Source organism: Equus przewalskii, chromosome 15, assembly GCF_037783145.1.
Source record: "Equus przewalskii isolate Varuska chromosome 15, EquPr2, whole genome shotgun sequence".
NCBI lineage: Eukaryota > Metazoa > Chordata > Mammalia > Perissodactyla > Equidae > Equus > Equus przewalskii.
The window spans coordinates 6,705,794-6,715,220 of record NC_091845.1 but is presented as its reverse complement, the minus strand read 5'-3'; the positions used below and the strand labels follow the sequence as shown (position 1 = coordinate 6,715,220).

The 9,427-nt window shown below is 43.4% G+C and overlaps 1 long non-coding RNA gene across 1 annotated transcript; it reads left to right on the top strand.

The window, feature by feature from the left end:
- Positions 1 to 4,491: 4,491 nt before the first annotated feature.
- On the top strand, positions 4,492 to 9,131 carry LOC103562952 (uncharacterized). The gene is made up of 3 exons (XR_547773.2): positions 4,492 to 4,794; positions 6,709 to 6,823; positions 8,881 to 9,131. It is a non-coding gene; the product is annotated as an uncharacterized lncRNA (long non-coding RNA).
- Positions 9,132 to 9,427: the final 296 nt, after the last annotated feature.

Genomic DNA, 9,427 nt, shown 5'->3' with positions numbered 1-9,427 from the left:
TCCCGACCCCTTAACCCCTGGCAACTACAAATCTATTTTCTGACCTTAGAGTTTTGCCTTTGCAAGAATGTTGTATAAATGGAATTAAATGATATTTGGCCTTTTGAGTTTGGCTTATTTCACTTGGCATATCTGCATAGTTTATCTTCAAGTGTTTCCTAGGCACAGTCCCTTGGTTATAATTCTCATAAACTCTTTTTTTTTTCTTCTTTAGGATGTAGGGGGAAAAACTCTGTAATTTTCCAAAGGCAATTTCTCTTTAAACAGTGGGAAAAAGAGGAGGTAGGGAAAGGAAGGAAGATTTGAGTTGTTTTCTCTTTAAATCTTCTATGCCCTTCACAGCAGAGAGTCTGGTTAACTTTTCATAATGCCAAAGACAAAAACCCACGTAATCCTAGGTCATCAGTCATTCCTGATTAAACCTTCAGCAGACGCTTAGGAGTTGGGGCAGCAACTGAAGAGAAATGAGTCTTGATTTTAAGCAATAGAAGGACTAACCCCCATAAATAAGGTACCTGCTTGGAAGGCCGCTGAGACTGTGAACTGCTTAGAGGCGAGCAGAGCAGATGGGAGATGACAAAGATAAAGAATGATGTGGACTTTCACTGGCCAGCAGACTTGGAGACCAAGGAGCAAGTTCTGTATCCATCTATCAACCCATTCAGCATCCATCTATCTGTCTATCAATTCAACAATTATTTCCTGAGCACATGTGTTAATACGAGGGTGAACAGGATATAGTCCTCCTGCTCCTCAAGGGGGTCACAGGTAGGGCTTCCAGATACAGTTGTATAGGGCGTACACTGCATAACTTCAGGGGGCACTCTTTACATCATTGTCTCTTTTGAGCGGTGAAATGTATAACCCATGCAGCTATGCCACAGTCCAAAGAGGAAGATAAGCAAGTAAACAAGCAGTTGTGGTACAGTGTTTAAGATAAGTAAGGAGGAGGACTGTGGGAGCAGAGAGGAGGGATACTTCATCAAGTCGTTGGTCGTGGGGGTGGATTTCACATAGGCTTCCTGGAGAAGGTGATATCTAAGCTGAGCCCTGTGGAAAAATTGGAGTTAGCCAGGTGAAGCTGAGGGAGAAAAAAGTTTCAAGCAAAAGAAACAGCGTTTGAAAAGCCCTGGAGGCAAGAGAAAGCTTGGTGCATTCAGGGATCTGGCAGAAGTTTATGTGGTTGGAGGGAGGGATGGGCGAGGAATATGACAGATGAGTTTAGAGAGATTGGCAGGGGCCACATCACAAGAGGTCTTATAGGGCAGGCTAAGGAGCATGGACATTATCCTTAGGGCAGTGAGGATCAACTGAAGGAGGGACATGACGTGGACTTCGTTGCCCTTTAGAATGATCACTGGCTGCTCTGTGGAAGGTGGATTGGAAGGGGACCAGACAGGAAGTGTGGAGTTTAGTTAGGAGGCTGGGGCAGTAATCTAGGTGCAAGATGAGGGGGCCCAGAGTAAGGTCCTGGTGATGGGTTTGGAAAGAAGGAGATGGAGATGAAATATGTTAGGTGGCAGAATTGTCAAGATTTGGTGATTGGTTAGATACCAGAGGCAATAGAGAGGGTAGGAATGACGGGTGACCCCAGGCTGCTGGCTTGACCCTTGGGTAGATAGTGTGGCCATTTCCTGAGCTCAGCAAGGGCAGTGAGGTTTGTGGGGAAGATGATGAGCTCCATGTGGGATGTGTGGAGTTGGAGGCGCTGGTGGGGCCCACGGGTGTTGATGAAGGTAGCACATGTAGCTGGTGCTCAGGAGGGTGCTATGGGGGTCCTCACACCCCTACAGGCACTGGAGGTGATCACTCAGGGACGCTGAAGGAGTGAGAGGAAAGAAGACCTAGACCAGAACTCCAGTAAGCACTGGCATCTAAGGGACACCCTGAGGTCAAGGAGAGGAGACTGAGGGGAGCGCCCACCATTTGCTTCTTTGTCCTGCTGCTACCGCTTCCTGGGTTTCCAGGTTTGGCTTTGGCCGAAGTAGAGTGCGGTCAGGGTGATCTCTGAGCTCTTAAAATATTCATCACTGCACACCCGACTGTGGGCTTCGAGCCCGGCAAATAGAAGTGCTCATCAGATGTTGGTTGAAAAAAAATGACTGAAAGAATAAATTAAAAAGCGTGACTATAAAGTGCTGAGACTTCAAAACAACATACCAGTGTTTGTAAACCCAAAAACACGCAAAGAAGTCGCCTTAATGAATATTTATCTGCATATGTGAAAGGCTTTTAAATCTATATGCAAAGACAGATACTGTATAGAAAAAGATCCATATTCTGACTACATGAAAATAAAAAATGTAACCAAAAAAAATCATTAAAGATTGAAAGGCAAGTGACAAATTAGGGAAAGTGAAGTACATGACATACAAAGGGCTGGCTGCCTCACTTTACAAGCATTTCTTACAAGAAAAACAAAGATAAATGCAGCAATATGAAAATAAGCAAAAGTCATGGATAGGCAACCCACAAAAGAACAAACACAATAACAAATCTATAAAAAATTTCCATCTTATTAATGATCAAAACAGTCACCTTAAAATAAGATAACATTTTCCACTTACCAACTTGGCAATGAATTTTGAAAGTTCTAAAAATATGCATACTCTTTGATCCACCAGAAATTCCATATCTAGAAATTTATAGTAAGGAAATAATCAGAAATGTACAAAAAATATATACAGGAATATTCATTGCAGCATAATTTTAATAGCAACAAAATTGGAAACAACAAAAACAATCACAGGAAATTACAAATAATTTATGTTTTTGTTTTTAATCTTTTCTACTTTCCACCTTCTACAGGAAAAATAAATGCACTTTGCAATTCAGAAAACAAATAAATGCTGCTTCTCTGGAAAGGGAAAAAAAGTCACCTTGACTACAAATAATCTTTTGGGAGGCTGCCAGCGTTCAAAATCTTCCACGGCCGCCTCTTTAGCAGTCTTCAGAGCTGGTTTCTGGGACACATAGGAAATTGATCTTATTACTCTATCGTCATCATTTCGTTTTGGATCAAATACAGCCCTGATTCAGTTCCATCGCCCACCTGATTCATCTGCCTCTATACCAAACAACTCTAGGGTCTTGTGAAAAACTGCTCTCCCAAAGTAGAAAAATTTCCCCTTTACTGAGGAAATGCAAAGGAATGTTGTTTGGATTTTAGGAATATATATACATATATATTTAGGAACATATACATGCTTATCACAGCACATGGCATATGGAGCTCAATAAACAGTAGCAGTTGTTATTCTCATTTTCTTATTTGCCTTTATTTATTTCCACCGTTGTCTAGGAGGCCAGATTGCTGAGGCCAGATGGGTGAATTCTCCAGCCAATGCTTTTGATAAAATACTGACTCATTCTTTCAGTTTTTTGGGTGGACACTCTGTAGCCTCCCACTTTAAAATGTCAAGATTCCAGGACCCAGAGAAGCAAATGAATAATGTCCAATTAACTGCCCTAGCAATACCTAAGGGCTGTAGGAGCAGACACTGTAATGCCTCCATGCGCATCAGTATACGATCTTTAAGATAAAAGGCTGAGGGGGCCGGCCCGGTGGCTCAGTGATTAAGTGCCCACGTTCCACTTCGGCAGCCCGGGGTTTGCTGGCTCGAATCCTGGGTGCAGACATGGCACCACTTGGCAAGTCATGCTGTGGCGGGTGTCCCACATATAAAGTGGAGGAGGATGGGCATGGATGTTAGCCCAGGGACAGTCTTCCTCAGCAAAAAGAGGAGGATAGGCAGCAGATGTTAGCTCAGGGCTAATCTTCCTCAAAAAAAAAAAAAAAAAAAGGCTGCATTTATGGCTGAGCCTTGGTCTGCCCTCCACTGCCATCTAGGGGTGAGGAGGGGAAGTGCTGCCACTCCTGTCTGGTAGTACCACTTGGAGAAGACTGTGGATTGCATAATGTCACCTCTAGAGGGAGCTCAAGCTTGTCTTCCCCAACTCCAAAACTGGGTCTGGACGGAGATTGAACATAAAACGAATCAACGCACAGACCTTGGAAGGCAACTGACCTCCGTTTGAATCCAAGCTTTATGACTTTCTCTCTCTGAGTCTCATCCTCTGTTAAAATGGGGATATAATAATGGCTATTTCATGGTGGTGTTATATGATCAACTGAGACAGCAAAACTAATCACCTAAAATAAGATCTGATACAATGCAGGTGCTCCGCAGATGGTCTCTCTAGTGAAAGATTCAAAGCACATGATTAGGCCATACTGTTTGGGGGGGGGGGAGGGGCGTGTAAAGAGATCGTAAATAGAACTGGTTTGCGGGGGGTTGGGGGAAATTCTCTCGGTCTTTTCTTTCCTTGAAATTTCAGGATTGTGCTTCTCTTTCTTCCCTCCAAGGAATCCAGTGCTGGGGCTGCCTCCCCCACAGGCAGGCTCTGGCCCCTCCAACGGGGAAGACCTATCCATGTTGGAGGGAGTGGAAAGGAGGGGTGGAGCGGATGGCTCAGGACAGAAGGTCTGCATAGTCAGAGAGGCAGGATCAGTAGGTGGGACTGGAAAGGGGAACCAGGGATAGCAAATAGTTTTCGTTTTGCGTATGCAATCTGACTCTGGGAGTGCATGAATGTGCTGAGAAGGAATCCGGAGTTGTGCTCAGGCATGAGTGTTGTGATCAGTTAGCAGTGTCTGCTGTGGTTGTGGGATAGGAGACTGGTGGCACATATGCCACATAGTTGCCCCTTTGTTTTTTTCTGGCAAAGTGCTACTCAATTTTGGTGCAGGGACCAGTGCTGATCTGTAAGCTGTTTGAAACTCATCTGGACAAGGTAAGAACCGAAATTGAGAGTAAGTGTTTAGAAATTTTTAGGGCAATTTGACAGAGTAATTTTATTGAATCTAGTTGAATCTATATTGAATCTATTGAATCTAATAATAAAACACTCAGGCTTTTATTTTGTATGTCTTTCCTCTTATTTTTTTCCCTAGTAATTCACTTTTATTGTGTTTTATAGAATTATTGGTCTATGACAGATTGGAAAAAGGAATGGTACTTCACCAGAGACTTTAAGAAGCACTGGCTAAGAGCTTCAGGCCCAGGGGGCAAAAGAAGTCCTTTCTGCTCCTCTATGGACCACCAAGCTTATTAGGATAGGAGGCGTGGGTATTGCTTAGATTTCTGCAAATCTCCCTCCTGAACCTGCCGTGGGAAGTGATGGTGGAGAGCTCAGGAGTTTGGAATCCTGGCTGCCTTTGCCTCAGAAAATTGTCAATAAACTGAATACTCCCATTTGTTTTTTTGCCTTTTGTCCTCCCAAAGGTTGATTCTTTTGGGAAAACTGAGGCAGCTCAACAAATACAACATAAGTTCTCACAAAAGTTTCCTAGGTGGAATTTTTGGCATGTGTATGTAACCTCCCGTGGAGACTATGGGAAGAGAAGTCACACATGTGGATGTGTTTACAGGCCTCCCATGTGGCAGGTCCTGAGATGCACTGCTGAGTAAATGATACAGATGGCAAGTGTGATGGCCTGCCTGCTATCTCGGTTCTGAATCCTTATAGCTAAGGATATGTTTCAGCTTAGCTATAGATTAGGGCAATCTGATTTCTACGGCAGGCTCAGCAGTCTGAGGAGTAACAATTCCCAGTAAATCATTTATATTGAAATAATAAAATAAGAAGTCTATGGTAGAGAAAAGCTGAGGGCTTTGCAGAGAATTGTAGTCATGTGGGCAGACAATGCACAGGGAGGGGGAGTAGGTGGATGACAGCCCTGCCCCTCAGCTGGGAGCCCTTCCCACTCCACCCAGAAGCAAGACTCTCTTCTCTGCAGCTGAGGCTTTGCACAGTAGCTGCACAGGCTCCATTCCCAGGGAGCTGATAGAGGTCGCATGTCATGGTGGTCCAGAGCCCAGGATGGAGTCAGATAGAAGTGGGTTCAAATCCTGATCCACTGCTTATTAGCTGTGCCATCTTGAGCAAGTTGCCTTGTCTTTGTGACTCACAGTTTCGTCATCTTTAATATGGTGCTAACATTAAGACCTCCTCCTCAGATACTCAGCATCTAAGCTGACGAAAAACTGAGGGCCCACTGGGGCATTCCCTTAGCACACTCTCATAGGGGTGGGCTCTAAAAAGAGTTGAGCTGGGTTGAATGTGAGAAGCCATCTGGTCAAACTCTCTTATCTTTTCAGGTAGGGAAACTGAAGCCCAGAGAAGGGAGTGAAATTCCCTAAGATTAAGCAGCCAATTAGTGCCAGGATTGGGTCTAGACCCCACATTTCTAGACTTGCCGGCTAGCTAAAAAATTCAAAATTGTTATCCCAGTTCAAAAGTGCTCTGAAGCCAAAATGGTTTCCTAGTTTTTTGCTTACTCATGTGTATTGCCAGGGTCCCAGCTGGAGTCTGAGCAGGGATTCACATCAGAATCTTGGCTCACTAGAACACCAGTGTCTCCTGGGAAAGAGGAGAGTGGGCACCCAGTATAACAAGCTTGACTCACTAGTAAATTCTGGTCTTCACTGGGGCCATGTGCACAGTGTCCTGGTTCTCACTTGGTTCTGGGTTCAGCTCTGGACACTTGTGTTGAGGTCTTTGCAAAGAAGAGGATTGTAACTGATCTGTTTTATTAAAAATTCTATAACGTTTGAGTACGAGCAGCACTACTGTGTGACAGTTCTGACAGAGGGTAGCATGAAAGGAGGTGAGAAGCATTCCCCTCACTTGGCTGCTACATCACAGGGCAACTTGACCACCCGGAGGCTTCAGCTGTGGCAGAAGGTGCTATTGTCCAGAGGGGACACAGGAATACCCAGCTGGTGCAAGAGAGAGCAGGCAGAAGCCTGTCATGGTGGAGGTAAGTTTGAGTTATGGTAGACACCACTAGCTGCCCACCCGATACCATGCCTTCTTCTTTGCTAAGTGAACTATCATTTTGTTCAAAGAGGTAATGTGTCTGGCCCAGATTATGGATCTTGTCTAAGCCAGTTATAATAATTCTATATCCCACTTTCCCAGGCTCCCTGGAAATTAGCAATGACCACATGGCTTAGTTCTGGTCCATGTGTCCTAAGGGGCAATCTGCTCTGGGACTTCTGAGAAAGTACTCAGGATATAAATATGGAGGCCCTTGCCTCCTTCCTTTTTCTTCCTGCCTTGAAAGTGGATGTGATGGCTGGAGCTGCAGCAGCCATTTATTTAGGATCTCCGTTAGGCAAAACAAAACATCAACAAAAAATTCCTCTTATTTGTTTATGCCACAAAGGTCGGGTTTTCTGTTCTTTGGGGCAGAAGGCATTCCTAACTTGATCAATGAGCACATGTAAAGAATACCTGCTGTGGTGGGGCCGGCCCGGTGGCATAGCAGTTAAGTTCACATGTTCCGCTTCGGGGGCCCAGGGTTCACCGATTTGGATCCTGGGTGCAGACATGGCACCGCTTGTCAAGCCATGCTGTGGTAGGTGTCCCACATATAAAGTAGAGGAAGATGGGCACAGATGTTAGCTTAGGGCCAGTCTTCCTCAGCAAAAAGAGGAAGATTGGCAGCAGATGTTGGCTCAGGGCTAATCTTCCTAAAAAAAAAAAAAACCTGCTGTGGGCTCCCAGGAATGTTGGACTTAGGAGGGAAATGGGTTTTACAGAGAGCTCTGGTGTTCTGTACAGCAATTTGGATTGTAGCATAGTAGTTAAGAAATGACCTCTGAAGCGGGAAAGATTAATAAGAGGCATAGTTATTGGAAAGGAAGCAACAAATACATCATCATTTTTAGATATGATTGTGCATGTAAAAAATCCAAAAGAATCTACACAAAAATGGTTAAATTAATAAGTGAATTTAGGAAGGTCACTGGATACAAGGTTAGTATACAAAAAATCATTTTATTTCTAAATACTAGAAACAAACAAATAAAAATGAAATTTAAAAAATCTATTTATAATGGCATAAAAGACATCAAATATCTAGGAATAAATTGAATGAAAGATGTATAAGGGTCAGCCTCAGTGGTCTAGTGGTTAAGTTCAGTGTACTCTGCTTTGGTGGCCCAGGTTTGGTTCCTGGGTGCAGACCTACACCATTCATCTGTCAGTGGCCATGCTATGATGGTGGCTCACATATAAAAAGATGAAGATTGGCAGTGGATGTTACCTCAGAGTGAATCTTCCTCAGCAAAAGAAAAAAAATGTATAAGACCTAAAAAACAAAAACAAAATCCTATAAAACATTATTGAGAGAGATTAGAGATCTAAAAAAATGAAGGGACGCTTCATCTGGAAGACTCACTATTGTAAAGATAATAATTGTCACCACATTTATTCATAATTTTAATGCAATCCCAGTTAAACAAATCCCAACAGGTATTTTGGTGGAGATTGATGAGCTTGGCAAAGAGCTAAGAACAGCCGAAGTGATCCTGAAGAAGAACAAAGCTGTCTTAATTACTGTAGCTCTATGTTAGTACTATCTGATATGAAGATGGTACATAAAGCTGTGGTAATTAAGAGTGTGGTATTGGCCCAAGGATAGATAGACCAACAGAATGGGATAGAGAGGCAACTACATGGATGAGTCTCGAACATTAGGAGGAATGAAAGAAGCTAGACACTGCAGGGTGCATACATATTATATGATTAGATTTATATGAAGTTAAAAAAGGGGCAAAGATTGTAGGATCTTAGACAGTAGGAAATCAGGATAGTGGTTATCCTGAGATGGGGATGATACTGGCCTAAAGCAAGGTTGACATGAGGGAAGCCATGTTCTAACTTAGAATACCCTCTGACTAACTCACCCAAACTGTATATGTTTGACCCTGCATGTAGCCTAGGAGATAAATAGCTGCGCTTTGGGAAATAATCCTGGCTGATACATGTACCTCCCCATAGTGATAGATGATAACTTTGTTCTTTTCTTAGGAACATGACGACCTCCTCAGAGAAGAACATCTATGTTGGCATCCATGATGGATGACAACTGAAAGACCTGGTATGGCGTCTCCCGTCACCAATGCCAGATGGTCAACGTTCCTGAGCCCCTCCTTCATAGCCCACTAGTCCTACATAACTGCCTTAAGATTGTGTGCTTGTTTAAGATGGTCTTTGGGACATGAGTCGGCCATCTTCCGATTTTGCTGGCTAATTGAATAAATCCTTTTCTCAACCACCAACTCGTCTTGCAATCAATTGGCTTTAAAGTCGCAGTGAGCAGAATGAGCCCTTGCTCAGTTACAGACGTAGGGACTAGAACTGAGCAGGAGGGCACTTCTGGGGTCTGATCACGTTCTGTTTCTTGATCTGGGTTAATTTCATTTCATGAAAATTTCTTGAGCTGTACATTTAAGACGTACGTTTTTCTGTATGTCTATTATCCTTTTATAAAATGTTTACAATTAAAATTTAAAAACAATGTGGCCTCTGGAGTCAGATTTCTTGGGTTCAAATCCTGACTTGGCCTCTTATTGTC